Below are 16,845 nucleotides of genomic sequence, written 5' to 3'. Positions count from 1 at the left end.
TGCTTATAACATCTTGCTGTCCTCTTCTGTGATACTTAAATCATTCTCAAATCATAATACACTACAAACATAAATAAATCGCTAAGGAAGAGGTGCTAGGGACCTCTTTAAGCTGCGAGAATACAGGCCCTGACCTTGCGATCTCTGGACGATTATATGCAGCGTAGATCTGTATCTCCTTCTTTTCAAGCTGGATGGAGAATTGCGTCCTCTTGTCAATTTTCCTTAGGTCAGAGGCAGAAAAAGATAATACTATAACCCTGTGTCGTGTCCATAGCACTTTATCGTGACTAGCACCATTTCTTAGTGCTAAACTTTACAGCTCAGCATTCAATATGGAAAGAAACAAATTTTATACCCAGTTAGAGTCAACGGAAACAGCAAGACCTTGAAAGTTTCTCTTACGGGATGTACGAGGAGGAGGAGGAGAAGGAAGAGGAGGAGGAAGAGGAGGAGGAGGAAGAGGAAGAGGAGAAGGAAGAGGAGGAGGAGGCTCATGTTGGCGTCTGCTGGAAGTTATCGGAAATACTGAGTTGATAAAAAATGCCCCTCTTGAATTGGGGTTAAGGTTTCGTTCAAAGTCGTATTTTGAGTGGCCCCTGAGATCTCGTAACACCCCGTCATTAGTGGTTTGGTCTGTATAGTACACCTCAGTATCTGTACGCTGTTGAGAAAGCTGTACCCATATTACAAAGGCCTAAATAAAACACAGGAGTAGTTTAGGGCATAGACTAAAACGTAAATCGTCAAGAAGAACGTGCTTTGGTTTGCTTCCTAGTGTACGGCCTTGAGAGTTGATGTCGGAAAACGAGGAGGAGGAGGAGGAGGAGGAGGAAATAGAAAGGAGGAAAAGGAAAAAGTAAAGAAGAAACAGAAATTGAAGAGGAAGACACAAACAGTCAAAGGGCCACATCATTAACCCCCTGAACTCGATGACGATTTTTTCTTAGCTTATCGTAACCAAACCTAATGCGGTGTTTTGACTTTCTCTCTCTCTCTCTCTATCTATCTATCTATCTATCTATCTCCATCTATTTTTCTATTTCTGATTTTCTCTCCCTCCTTTGTACTGCTTTCCTCACTTCTTGTCACGCCTCTCCCATTCTCCCTCCTATGTTGACACTCTTCCCCTTGGCTCATCATCATGAGAATTTCATTTCAGCTCCTCTCATCCCTCTGTCTGTCTGTCTGTCTGTCTCTGTCTCTGTCTCTGTCTCTGTCTCTCTCTCTCTCTCGTATTGCTTGCCTCCCTCTGCATTTGCGCAATTTTCTCCTTCCCTCTTCTCCTTTCTCGCTTTAAGGTCTCCCATTCAGTGCTCCCCTTTCCCCTTTACTCGTTCTCTTTCCAACCTTCTGTGTGTGTGTGTGTGTGTGTGTGTGTGTGTGTGTGTGTGTGTGTGTGTGTGTGTGTGTGTATGGAGACAAGAGACGGAAGCGGTAACAAGTGGAAGATGAATAAATCAAAGCGTATAAGGAGGTAGGGGAGATACGGTGATGAAAGCAGAAGTAGACGAAGACAGAATGAAAGGATGGAGAGAGAATCTAAGACATTTCAGAGAGAGAGAGAGAGAGAGAGAGATGCGTAGGAAAACAATAGCTCGCTGGGAATGAAAAGGGAAAACTTGTAATGGAATGTCACTCACATTGCCATACTTCTGAACGTACAAGAGAAGGAGACAAGTTTTAACGAAAACACACACACACACACACACACACACACACACACACACACACACACACACACACACACACACACACACACACACACACACATCGGGAATTATTGAACTATTTCCTAATTTGCCTTACGGTATTTCAGACTATACAATTAATTCCATGGTGTGTGTTTACTTATAAACTCAAACATAAAAATACGCTTTTAAACATCCAGACTCTCTCTCTCTCTTTCTCTCTCTCTCTCTCTCTCTCTCTCTCTCTCTCTCTCTCTCTCTCTCTCACCCATCAAAAACTTTTGTCTTTATTTCCTGTCTCCTAATCTGATCCTTCCCTTAGTTTTCCACTTAATTTTCTTTTATTATCTTTGTCATACGTTCCCCTCCCCATAAATTTTCTTTTATCTCTGTTTTTCCTCTTTATTTTTGCATTGGTATTCTGTTTCCATTCTTCGTTCTGCCCTTTCCTTTTATCTCTTTTGCTTTTTTTTCTCTGTCTCTGTGTTCTGCTTCCTCCCCTCTTTTCTGCAATATTTTCTCTCATCCCATTTTCTTTTGTGTTCTTTTCCTTTATGTCCCAATGTTCTCTTTCCTCCACATTTTCTTTTATTCATTTTCTTCGATATTCCTCCTCATGTCTTTATTCTCCATCTTCTTACCATGTCATCCTATCTGTCTTGTTTATTTCCCTCTCATTTTCTTTCTTTCTTGAATTTTCCTCTTCATCCAAAAGTCTCTTACTCTTACCCTGCTTTCCTGCCCTCCTCTCGCCTCTCATTTCCTTCCCTTCCCTACTGCCATTCTCTTCTCCCTGTCTGTCCTCAGACACAAGAATTCTTTCACTCTTACCCTGCATTCTTACGCTCCTGCCACCTCCCCCCCTCATTTTCACCTCCCATATTCTCTTATCTCACCTTTCTTCACTCTTTCCTCCCCCCTCCATTCCCTCCTCCCTCTCTTTCCTCCTCACCCAGGATTCCTCCACATATCCCCTCCATCCTGCCCTCCCACGACAGGCTTATCACAGGTACAAAAAGTGCAGGTGAAGGAGTCTATTTCTCACCTGATGAAAAGCCTTCAGGTAGAGATGGAGCCATTATTTTGTGTGAGCTTGGGACAAATGGCACTTACTTTTTGGCCATTATCATTATATAATAATAATAATAATAATAATAATAATAATAATAATTATTATTATTATTATTATTGTTATTATTATTATTATTATTATTATTATTATTATTATCATTATCATTTTTATTATTATTATTATTATTATTATTATTATTATTGTTATTATCATTATTACTTTTATTATTATTATTATTATTATTATTATTATTATTATTACTGCACAAAAGCAGAAACAGGAAAACACAACTGAGGAGAAACTGTCGCCACCACCACCACCACCACAATCATCATCATCATCATCATCATCGCCCACTAATACAAACGAAGAGGCTGCGATCCAGAAAAAACGATTACGGAAACTACAAAATCCAACAGAGTTGTTATGCAGTGAAATGGACCATACATGGGTTCGGCCATCATCCCGCCATAATGCAGCCAATCAGGGCGCAAATTATGACCGGCCATTTTTCTTTTCATTGTCACGTTGCATTACATGCGCTGGAAATGGAATATTTTGGAAGACTGATGCTCTGTGGGGAAATGATGATGGATTAATTTTCTCTGTAAATTATTTGCTGAGTTGTAATTTCTTTCTGACGATTTTTTGTAGTTAGTAATTTATTTTCATTTTCGGTCAATGCACATTTCTGGTCTTTTCCACGAGGGTCTAGGTTAGGTCAGGTTGGGTAAGGTTAGAGGCTGTTCTTCAGTTAACGTTCCTATATCCTGCCCAACCCGTTTTAAATAATAGTTAATAGATATTGTGATGATGATGATGATGATGATGGTGATGATAATGAAGATACATCACTTAATTTTGACCTTAACCTGTGCGTGGGTTTTACGAGGCGGAGTCACGCAGCTCCTGAGTATAGCAGTCTCATTGAGGAATCAAGTAGAAAATAAACTTACATGTATATTCAAACTGTCTGGCATGTTGGGATGATCTTTAATATATCCTATCTATCTATCTACCTATCCATAACTTTAGATAGATAGATACTGCTAAAAAATGACATTACACCAAACGTCACACCTGGTATAAAAAGTCATGTGGGTGGCAGCATCTTAGGTCCTCCAATATCTTACTTTGGTTTTAAGGAGTAAGAGAATGTAAGCTTGGAACCTGGCCGGAGCCTGGGCCAGTGTATTTGTTTTGTTGATGCTAATATTCTCTGTCAGGATCAGTGATAGGCCGGGACTCTTCTTTGTTTTTAGCATCATCACACTCGGCAATAGCGATATCTGTTTGTTTGGGTGCTTCTCTCTCTCTCTCGCTCTCTCTCTCTCTCTCTCTCTCTCTCTCTCTCTCTCACACACACACACACACACACACACACACACACACACACGTATTCACTACGATAACGTTCCATACACTCGTACCTGTATTTCTTCTTTTACGAAACTATTCTACCCAGCTTAAAGGTCACCTCTCTTAATCAAACGTACATTAGTCTGAACCCCACAGTGCAAAGACGTCTTTAAACATTTATTCTTGTTACTTGTCACGAGATATTTTCCTTCCAGCTTACGGGGATGACCTCTGAAATGATTATAAACAGTCCCCATTAGCCTATGAAGGTATATGACGGCTGTTTATAATTTCATTCTGGCTTCCCCCCGACGTTATTATTCAGCACAGGACTGAACTTTCAACAGAACAGTTGTAAACACTATCAGGCATTCCAGTTTATTTCCTTTTTTTTTTGCGAGGATGAAGGAACCAGAGGCTACTGGCCCACACTATTGTTCCATCCACGAAAAATAGAAAACATCAGAGAGCCAAATTCAAGACCCGTTCATTTCGAGATGCCAGGACACATTGCATTTACAACAGGACTTCCTTTTATTCATACTTGCTATCACCCGACTACTTTATCTAGCCAAGAAGCGCTCATCGGTATTGAAAAGACTAATGCGTACTCTCAATTAACCCTCATTTCCCACCCACCAGCGATTTTTATTCACCTCGTATATTTGTGTGTGGCCTGTGGTAGTGAATCGGTTAAATAATTGCCTCTAACAAAACACAGGCTATTTTTTCCCTTACATTTTACAGCTATAATAAATCTTCATGGGTGAAGGTGGTAGAATGTGTTTACTGGGCCAGAATTTTGTGGTTTTCGTGAATTTAGTGTTTAATGCTTCCCTATTTGTGATTATTTCTCTGCCTGATATACTACATCACTGCCTATTTCTCTATGTACATCGCTATTACCTTGCCTCGATCTTTACTTACACACACACACACACACACACACACACACACACACACACACACACACACACACACACACACACACACACACACCAACTGCATCTATATACGCGTAATAGCAAGTGTGTGCAGTATTTGTAGTGTAAACCTTCATACACACTAACAATTTGAGTCTCTCTTTGAATTTCTCCCACGCTCTCTTGGAGGGACGCACACAGCAGGCCAAGAACCATTGTTTAATCTCTTTACCTTCAATGTTGTATTTCTAAGATTACTTTCGCTACCATGAGACAATTTAATTTATTTTCAGAGAGACTTTGCTAACTGGGAAGGTCACACTGAGCCTTCAGTAATCATTTTACTAAACGGCGTGTCCTCTAGGTTGAATAAATTGCCTGAAAGTATAAAGAATAAAGCTAAAGATTAAGTCACCGGATTCAAAGAGTTAACAGAGCAGGTCCTCACATACACATTTCATCCAGGTTAACGCAGGAAAATTTTGCTTGGCTAAGCTAATCCTCTGTCCCCTCAAAGGTTAATTGGTTATTTCCCTGCGAACCTCCCCATTTCCCGGCCTATCTGCCTGCCTGTCTATCTGCCTGCCTACCCGTCCATTTCTTTGCCTACCCGCCCATTTCCAGGCGTACCTGCCCGTATCCCAGTCTATCTGCTCACCTGTCAATCTGTCTGTCTACTTATCTACCTGATTACCTGCCCATTTTCCTACTTACCTGCTCACTTCTGTGCCTACAAGCCCATTTTCCTGCCAATGTGTCTGCCTCACTATCTGCCCGTCCACCCATTTCCTTGTTACGTGCCTGCCTCACTGTCTGCCTGCCTTTCCACTTCCAAGCTCACCTGTCCGTTTCCCTGCCTATCTGTCTGCCTGTCCTAATACATGAATTCCTGCCTGCCTCACTACTTACCTGCTTGCCTGTCTGCCTGCCTCTCTCTGATTAGATTTTGTCCGTGGAACAAAGTTATGTGTACCGGTGCGTCGCTTGGCCGGATGCTCGTCATTATTTTCAACTCTCACGAGGGAAGAAGTGCTGGGGGTAGTTACACACACACACACACACACACACACACACACACACACGAAACAGACGTACCGTATTTATACACATGCTCCCTCCCCCCACACACAAGCATACATATAAACTCACACACACGCTTATAAAGTACACCCATGCACACATAAACGCACGCAAACATGCACATGCATAGGTACGCATATGCACACGCATGCACCTACACAGATGCACAGAGAGACAGAGAACAAATACGCTCACGCATACCAGAGAGAGGAAAAAATAATTACTGTGCATAGTTACACAGCCTATACACACGAGAGAGAGAGAGAGAGAGAGAGAGAGAGAGAGAGAGAGAGAGAGAGAGAGAGAGAGAGAGAGAGAGAGAGGGCTGGCAGGAAAGTAATATTTTCAGGTACATACCAACTTTCACTTTACCTATCTATATGAAAAAAGTCCTGTGCACTTTCAGGCTCAGTAACGCTTAGATCTACGTATAAAAAAAAAATCTGGAACTTGCCTTTAGAAGTAAGTTTATTTATACTTTCAGACAACTTTACTGTAATCTAATCCATCCTGCCTTAACCCCCTGATAACAGTGACGTTGTGTTTCGTTTATGTTGCCTTCAGGCGGTATTATTTAGCTTTGGAGAGATTGTTTTAACAGGAGGCGGATGTAGCCTTTACTATCTTAAATTAAATAGTCTGGAAATATCAAGACTTTACTGAAACAAAAGGACGTAACGTGATTCATGGGTTTTGAAATAACTGTCACATCTAATAATTTTCTTGAAATCTCTGTACTCAAATAAAATCACAGAACATTAGCTGAATGATAATACTAATATCGACTTTTAGAGGATTTCTATTAACAGTATTTACACTTTCATGCTGTTAAACTCGCTCGGACTTAAATAAAATTGATACTGTTACGTGAAATAAAGTAGTAAAGACAATGCGATAACACTAAGTAACAATAAGGTTACAACTGTCATAACCACCTCCAGCACAATCATTAGTATCACTATTATCCTCATTCTCTTAAATTATCACATGTCCATTTACCACAGCCACCTTCATCATTCTAATTTCACTCATTAAAACCACTATCACAGATTTTACTACTGTAATAAACCCTTTTGCCCAGACTCATTATAAATGCCATGAACCACTTCCTCATTACCTTCGCTATCTTAATTAAAATTATTATCACCACTCCACTCAAAACAACCACTACCTCTACTATCATTACTCCCATTAAACTGTTTAGCATCATAATTTCCAGCATCATTAGCACTCTGTCTCCTTTAATTCACTCTCAGATAGAAAAGAAATCGTCTGAGGTTACATGGAAGAAAATATATGAGTTGTTCCGGCCGTGAGAAGGTTGATGGCGACAGTATTAACACTCTTAGGCTCCTATGACCCACTTGCACCTGAATAAAATCGTCTGAGGTTAGTTCCAATAACTTACTAGAGTTCTCCCGTCCATGAGAGGCTTATTACCACCATCATCATTGTCCTTCCTATCTTAATTAAAATCATCACCACCATCATCATTACCGACTTTATTCCGTCATTTCCTCCTCCCTACTAAATTTATGACATCACCACTCCACATATTATTTTTATTAGTTGTTTTCACCATTATCACAAAGGCCATTAATCTGTCTCTGTTATGCTCTTATAAAAACAGTATAACCGTCTACGTCATCATTCTAACTATCCTAATGAAAATAATCACCATGCATTCTGTCACCACCACCACCACAGTTACAGGCATTATCACTTTTTTTTTTTTTATAGCTACATTATTATTACAATCAAAACTCAGTATCCTAACGATCTTAATTAAAAATGATCACCACTCCACCCAACATCGCTACCACCAAGACCAACATCATCGCAGACATCGCCATGACTCATTTTTTATTAATTCTGTTTGCATTTTCGTTATTAAAACACGTAACACTCACAGTCTTAATATAATATCACCGGCCCACCCACGACCACCACCAACACCACTGCCACGACCATCACCAGTACCACTACCACCACCACCACCACCACAATAACCACTATCATCATCACAACCACACCCATCACAAACATCATCATTACTCTTATTAAGGTCTACATCATGAACTGTTATACCAACTTCCACTTTCCTCATTATATTAATTATAGCCATCACCAGTCCACTCACCACCACTACCACAACCACCACAATCACCACCACCACCATCGCCACCACGACAACGAGCGTTTCCCCTTCCTCGTTACTCCCCACCGTCAGGGAAGGTGGTGGCGTGGCGATAAGAGCAGTGAAGGTTGGAGTGGGTGGAGATTAAGGAGGAAAGTGAGGGGGATTAAGCAGGGGTCGGAGTGGGGAGGGAAGGGATTTAGGGGTCGGTTGAGGAAGGAGGGAGGGAACAAGGCAGTTTTCCTTCACAACGACGTAGTCGTGCCTGGGTTATAGCAAATAATTTAGTCCCTCCCGTATGCTTGCGTGGGTGTCCCGAGGACAGGACTATAACGAGATTAGAAATTCACAGGATATATATATATATATATATATTAAAGTAGCAAAATTAATGTAGTAAATACACTCAACATAATACTAAAGTTCGGTAGAATGTCAGAGTACTTCTTCCATATTAACCAAGTAAGACATTTGCAGGCGATCTTGGACATCGCAACTTCCACAACAGTAGCAAAATTAATGCTCGATATGGAAGCAGTACTCTGACATCCTACCGAACTTTAGTATTATGTTGAGAGTATTTACTACATTAATTTTGCGACTGTTGTGGAAGTTGCGATGTCCAACATCGCCTGCAGATGTCTTACTTGGTCGATATATATATATATATATATATATATATATATATATATATATATATATATATATATATATATATATCCATCATCCAATCCTACATTGACCCATGAGGAGCGTAGGAGCCCGGGGCTAGGCAGTTTGTCCCGACATTTAAGATGAGAGTGACCAGCCTTACTAACCCCTGAGTGGGATTACATGAGCAATCAACCCCAACCATCCCTTGGATATGAACCTTCACCGGCTCAATCCGACTAGAGTGCAATATATATATATATATATATATATATATATATATATATATATATATATATATATATATATATATATATATATATATATATATATATATATATATATATATATACACACACACTATGATTTGAATTTTACCTTATTCTGCGTTCCAGCCGTCCATTTCACTTCTTTTGCCTCTCACTCTGCTGAAGTAATATTTCTAAGTTAACGAGAACTTTTTTTTTTTGCCTAAAAATGATTTTCTTTGATAGAATGTCTCAGGGTGGAAGTGACGGACATGCCCCAAGTGTCAGGTATACCAGTGACGTATCAGGTGAACTTTTGTCCCCTGATTACACCTGCCTACTCAAGAACTGCTCTTTTCTATCACGGCACTCCACCTTCCCTAGGGTTGTACTCAAAATGGCTTAAGTGGTTTCGTAACAACTTTATCTTCGCGATGTATTCTGTCCTTTACGCTTCAGTATTCTTGTAAATGTTGCTGATACAAATTAGGTCGATAGAGAGATACGATTAATAAAATAAAAGACTGTTAAGGTGCATTATACAAAATTAATCGCTAAGAGAGAAGTGCTTTGAAGCCTCCTTTGCCACTTAAAATGCCACCCCTTATGTATATATTTCGCTTTCCTGTAATTCTGCTTGATTCCATGGGTAAGGCAGCGAAAGAGAGAAAGAGGTAGCGAAAGAGAGAACAAACAAATAAAATAAAATAAACAGACGACTACTGGCTCATTCTGCTCCCCCGTTGCACATCTTTGCGGAGATGTTAAAGTGGAGAGACCTGGAGAACAAGAGTACAAAATACACAAACAAAGGTGTACATTGTTCGCTCGTGTTTGTGTAATTTATGAGCGGGCTTAATTTGCGTACCACAACGGTTGAAAACACTACCCCACATACGCTTACAGTACACACACACACACACACACACACACACACACACACACACACACACACACACTAAGTCATCCTCATAGTGTTGACCCTAACACTCTACGAGTTTGTGTGATGCACTGGAACAGCAAATACAATTTTGTGTTGTCACAAAAAAAGAAAAATAATAGTTGTAGTTTAACCGATATAGGCGATGCAGGATCTAAAGAGGGACGCCTTCTCATGATGGTATCGATATGCCAGATCGGCTCCGCTGTTTGCTTTATACAAATGTCCCTCAGCTTCCCTCCAGTCCCCAAATGGATGTTAGTGGACAGCATGACGAGCGCAGTTCTAGTCTGCAGTCCATCGGGTCCACTTTTGATATAAGCCTACAGTAGGATCGCAGCAACAAGTAGGCGATTCAACGAAATATGGAATATAATCCTCTGCAGATGGGAGGAATATAATATAAAACACGTCACCTTACCTTAGTTCTCTTACCGTGTTTTCCACGACATTGTGTACAATGCAGTGAAGCACCGCCGTGGCGCCGACCTGCGGCCGTATTTCCGTGTTGTTCTGCTGTGTGAATACGGTGTCCGGGGCGGGGTACACCGTCAGGTCCTCTGCCGGCCCTACCAGCGTCGTGGTGAGCGGGGACAGGAAGCTGGGGAACATTGTAGGGCAGGGATTCCCAGACATTTTCTGTTGTGACCCAATCTGGACTTGTTGCCCTCCCAGTGCGACCCACTCCAGTGCAAACTGCTCTGGGGGAGGGAAGTCACGTGACCTCTTGACCTCCCCGTGGATCTGTCAGATATATATATATATATAAATATATATATATATATATATATATATATATATATATATATATATATATATATATATATGTGTGTGTGTGTGTGTGTGTGTGTGTGTGTGTGTGTGTATGTAGGAATGTATGAAATAGCTGCTGGCATACATTTTTATAGCATATTTTATAATTTGTATGTATTTCTATATTAATAAAACATACTCTGTAAATATTTATTTAATTAACTGTAAAATAATAAATGAAGTAACTGCAGTAATATTATTGAACATAGTAAAATTACATAGCACAGATTTTTTTATTTTTGGAAAGCAGTAAATAAAGAGAAAGAACATTTTTATTAACACGGTTGAGAAAAAAAAATATGTTATACTGTTTATCTCAAAACAGTGTACTCCAAGTTAACATAAATTACAGACGTCATAAATTATGAAAATCGAGAAATATAGTAAAACTGTTATTTCAGATAAACAATAGAATACATATTTTTCCTAAGTTATAGCCCTGTCATAGAATGTGTGCCAAATTTCGTATATAACAGAATTATATGTTCATTCGATTTTTTTTTTTTTTTTTTTACCGTACCCGGTACCTGGGAGCAGGCCTGTATGACGTTAAGCAACACAGCGTGTAATTTTCTAAGTTCACGTTTGAGATTCTGTTACGGTAATCATTTTTTTATAAAAAATATTTCTGAGGAAGCCGCCTCAGAGACATAGGTTGAACCAAACTGTGCCAGAACTTTGAGAATTCTTTTTCTTTGTTGTTGTTGTTTTTTTTCGCCGAATGCCTCTTTGACAGGGAGATCCAGAATTCTGCCAGGTTATCACAGGCGTCAAAGTTCACCCTTGCCTCGTTGTCAGTCTGTAACTCTGCCATTTCGAGCGCAATATACCCACACTGTTCCACCTTTATCTTGAATGGATACTGAACAAAATAAAAAGACTCGCTAAGAAAACCAGTGAATCTATGATTTATATTTTTCGCCGATTCCTGTAAATATTCCAGTACATCTTTTTTCTCCTTCGTAATATCCGGCATGTCATCAAAATCCACATCTATCGCAGCCGTGAATTCCATGTAGTGATGGAAAGGGTTATCAGTTTCAGCCTGACCTTGGAGTAGATTCACCTTGCTAATGAAAGCCTTAATTGTACTCTGAAGATCAAACATCCATTCCCTTGAAGTTCAGTACTGAATTTGTTTACATGTTCAAATATGTCTGTCAGAAGTGCAAGACAAGCAAGAAAGTGGGGGTCACGAAAATATTCAGCATTCCTGTGGGCGTGATCTTGTTGGAGGGTCGGCAGTTCCCCGAAGAAGGAAAAAACTTTCCAATGTCTTTCCCTTGAAAGCCATCTGACAGCAGTGTGCATTAGCACATAATATCGACTTTTGCAGTCCAGTATTAATTAAGAAAGTGCTAGTTGTTGTAAGGATGTTGAGCTAATTCTAAATGGTTTAAGACCCTGGGCATGTAGATTTACTTGATCGCATGACTTCCATGCGACCCCATCGACCCCATGATCCATGTGCCACCCTTTCTGAAATATCTTTCGACCCCATTTGGGGTCGCGACCCCGTGTTTGGGGTGTTTTAATAATTAAAAAGACGAATGAGCAAGAAACGCTCAGAAAGGGTAATAAATGTGGGACTGAAGATAAAAAAAAAATGCATGGGAGGTGATAAAGGTCGAGGAAAAGATATGTAATGAGGAGTGTCAGGACCTTAATGAGATGACGACGAGGAGATGAGGGGGTAAAAGTGAACTACTGTATTGATTATAGGAGAGAGAGAGAGAGAGAGAGAGAGAGAGAGAGAGAGAGAGAGAGAGAGAGAGAGAGAGAGAAAGAGAATGTCATTGTTGTTGTTGCTGATGTTGACAGTATCGTCTCGACAGCTACTTCTTTGCCTTTCACGGTCGAGTAAATATGCCATTTTATTGACAGAAGCGCAGTATTATTTATCTTATTAGTCATGTGAGTCCGAAGGTGCCCCTATTCTTGTACTAGACATTCCCATGAAGACACTGATATCTCCCCCACACAAGAAGAACACATATTTTTACACACAAGGAGAATAATCTTGATATCAAGCCCATAACCTGTGACAGTGAACTTACGCATACGAGTAGATGGACAGATATGTGAAAAGACCAGACACAACAAATTCACGAATCCAAACACATTTTTTCCAAAAATCTGATGGTGGTCGCGTACCTTCAGCTATAGGTCAGTGCACCGTCTATTGTTACAGAGACAAAAGTTTGCTCAGTATTTCACCCCTTTTACTTCTCACTTACCTCCCCTTGCTAATGTTCTTAATCTGCGACAGGCTTAGTACATTTCTCTCCCCACTGATGATTCTCTTTGATATGATGCGTCAGGATGGAAAGAGACGGAAAAAAGCATTGTGTGTAAGGTAAATTAGTGGAGCAGCAAGCAGGCGAACTTTTGTCCCTGACTGTAGATATACCCAAGGTGAACCAGTGTGCCCTCTTCAAAAGGTCGCGACACAAACACTTCTAAACTTCCTGGAAAGTTTTTGTGCTAGTGCAATTACTTAACATCATTTAGTAGATATTTAAAGCAAAGCAACACACAAGAAAGCTCAGAATTCCAACTATCTCATTCTATTTAAATGTGGCAATTGCTACATTTTTCCCAACGAAATTCCTAGAGGAATTTGGCTGCAGAATTTGTAAAGTATTCAGTCCCACGTCCCTGAACATCTAATTACCCCATTAAAAAGGACTGATATGACCGTTCTTCCAGACAGCATTCTTTTCAGTCACAATACAGTTAGATGCACATAAATACACCACAACTACGAAGTCCTACGTAGCCTTAACTACGAAAGGCCTTAGAATACTGAACTGCAATTAGTTATATATGAATATATACTAACCACGAAGTTTAGTACACCTTTCACCACGAAGGGCCTCTGCAATACAGTTAGCAACACACCCTAGCTACAAAACTTCAATAACCTTTCACAGTGGGTCGCACTGAAATCACCCTGACTGCAGTAATTAGATACCATTAAGTACGAGAGGTTTCTAAAAAAGCATAAACACTCCGTAGCTACAAAATTATAAACATCTTTCACTACAATGGCCTTTAAATAGTTCGTTGTACCTGAACACACTTTATGTAAATGGTTTCGTTTACATTTCACTATACGGAGCCGTTAAAACAGTTATTTCTGTAACAGTAACACACCCTAACTACAAAGCTCTATCTAAACACACTGAAACAAAGTTGTCCCAATCCTGTGAGAGTTGGCTGCAAAATAAAATGTGAAAAAGAGAGGGTGGGGGAAGGAGGCTATTTGTAACTATGACTCAAGCTTATATTCAATTATTGGCGAAGTTGATGCACTCCCAGCAAGCCACGGAGTCCACTAGACTCCATTACGTCGAAGATATGATTACGCCCACACGGTAAAACTCACTGGCTTCTATTCCTGGTACTTGGTTGGATGTTGGCCTCCAGAAACGTCCTATGTCTCTCGTTCTTCCCGTAATTTGTGCGAGGCTAAGATTGCTGAGGAACGAAGAAAGGATAGCGAAGAGTTCCTCCTTGTTCCTTCTTCTTCCTACATTGAGTAGTCTCATTATGAGAGATAATTACAAGAGGGACAAGGTAAGGGAAACGCTGAATCTGTTTCTTGTCCTTCCTACAAAAACAAGACGTGCTTAAGAGGGGTAATTGCAGAAAAGACGTGAATAGGAGACAAGAAGATCTTACCATGTCTTTCCAGTTTCCTGCACTAATGAGTGCTGGTTATTAAAGGGAAAGTGCTGAAACGACAATTAAAGAGAGACAGAATCTACCGATGCCTCTTAGTCTACTTTGAAAAGCAAATTGAGTACTCATTTTACTCTAGCTTGGCCTAAAAATGAAGTTTCCCCAGGTTCCTTAGTCTGCCTGAAGAAGCAAATTCTATTCTCTTTCTTGCACTGTCATGACCTAAATAGACCACCTCTTCATCTTGAATGTTGAATTTTAAAAGATTAACACGAGAAAACTATTCCAGTCACGAGGAGTTATGGAAAGATGTTGCGTCGTCGTAATGCCTTTCTGCCATTGAGCTGCGTGAAAATAGCTGCAAAAGGACGAAAATCAGGACCAAGTTAAGAGGGAAAGAGTATAGTCACAAAAAAGGGAATATGATCGAAAGTTACAATGACAGTCTCAGTCCCGGTAAGTTCCGATGCAAGAACACGAACCTCCAATGAATTCCGCACAAGCCAAATTACTTCTGTCCCTCTGAGCTGAACGAAAAGGCATGAAAGCTACAAATTCCGCTTTCGGGGGTGAAATAAAATACATAAAATAAAAATGGGAGAGCTCGAAAGAGAGGACAGCAGTTCAGAATACCAGACCAGTTATAGGTATGTGGCGGTGGGTCCGGACATGTTGTGGTGGAAGCAGAAAGGAAAGGTTGGGAGATCGTGAGGAGAGAGAGAGAGAGAGAGAGAGAGAGAGAGAGAGAGAGAGAGAGAGAGAGAGAGAGAGAGAGAGAGACCGAGACCAGAAACACAAGAATGATTTGTTAGTCATAATATTATATATATATTTATTATTATATATATATATATATATATATATATATATATATATATATATATATATATATATATATATATTGCCAGACGCCTCAATCCCGTTAGGGATGACCACAAACAAATTGCCTCCAAGTCGCCCTGTCCCCCGCCATTTCACTCCCCGGCTCCTAACTCACACCCCCCTATCTCATATACCTCTCCACCCCATCCCTCCATCTCATCCTCGGCCTCCCCCTCCCTCTTCCCCCTTCCACTCACTCACATACACTCTCTTCGTTAGTCTTTCACCCTCCATCCTCTCCACATGGCCAAACCACCTCAGTGTGTTCCTCATAACGCTTCCTATCACATCCACATCCACACCACAACGCTCTTCTTATATCCTCATTCGTCAGCCTGTCTGTCCATGTGACTCCACGGGCTCCTCTTAAATAACTCATTTCCACTGCTCTTACTCTTGACTTGTGTCCTTCCAACAACGTCCAAGCTTCACCTCCATACGTTGGAGTTGGTATCACAATACTGTCATGTAGTAACTTTTTCACTTCCATGCTCACTTCCCTGTTTCTTATCACTGCTTTCAAGGAACCAGCAACCTTTCTTCCCTGCTGTACCCTTTCAAGCACTTCACCCTCCAAACCTCCATCCTTACTCATCACACTACCCAAGTACTTAAACGTACTCACATTTTCCAATTCCTCACCATCCAACCTCGCTGTACATTCACTGACTTCACCTCTCTCAAAGACCATCACTTTACTCTTCCCTACATTCACCTTTAGATTCCGTTTCTTACACACTCTCCCAAACTCATCCACCAAGCCTTGCAGCTCCCCTTCGTCTTCACTCAACAACACAGTATCATCTGCAAACAACAGTACAGGGAGTTTCCAAACACTATCCTTTCTCACCAGGGCCACTCCAACATCCACTACCCTACCTTGTACCTCTTTTATTACCCCATCCATATACAGATTGAACAACCATGAAGACATGACACATCCCTGTTTCAATCCAACTTTCAAAGAGAAAAATTCACTTATACTCGGTTCCACGGAGTCTGACGCACTGATTTTGCCAGCCGAGGACAGGTGGATTTGGTAACACTGCGCAATGCACTCGGGCGGTGATTGGTGGATTTCCGTTGTGTTTGAATATGCTCCAAATTGACTTTGTATTCCAACCAAGGCCCTCATTGATTTGTAAGATACCGGAAAATACAGAAGTAATTTAAAGCAATGATATCTTTAATGATAAATATGTGTCTTTTAAATTACTAGAGATAAACCTGAACGACAATGATAACAAAAAGTAAGTAAAGTCGCGACTGGACGCATGCGGACAAGTCAGCGACTGTGGCGGGAATTCAGACGTTCATAGCAAGGTGGTCCCAAGGTCCTGTGAAGGCTTGAATGTTTTACCCACC

At 40.5% G+C, this 16,845-nt stretch overlaps 1 pseudogene; it reads right to left on the bottom strand.

The window, feature by feature from the left end:
* Positions 1–10,737, bottom strand: part of LOC145407807 (uncharacterized) — a 30,021-nt pseudogene extending 19,284 nt beyond the window's left edge.
* Between the last annotated feature and the right edge of the window lie 6,108 nt (positions 10,738–16,845).

The sequence above is a fragment of the Coenobita brevimanus genome, chromosome 74, assembly GCF_032717465.1.
Source record: "Coenobita brevimanus isolate Jiangsu-jjx chromosome 74, ASM3271746v2, whole genome shotgun sequence".
Lineage (NCBI taxonomy): Eukaryota > Metazoa > Arthropoda > Malacostraca > Decapoda > Coenobitidae > Coenobita > Coenobita brevimanus.
Note: the sequence above shows the minus strand (reverse complement) of the source record. Positions and strands in the feature narration are given on the sequence as shown.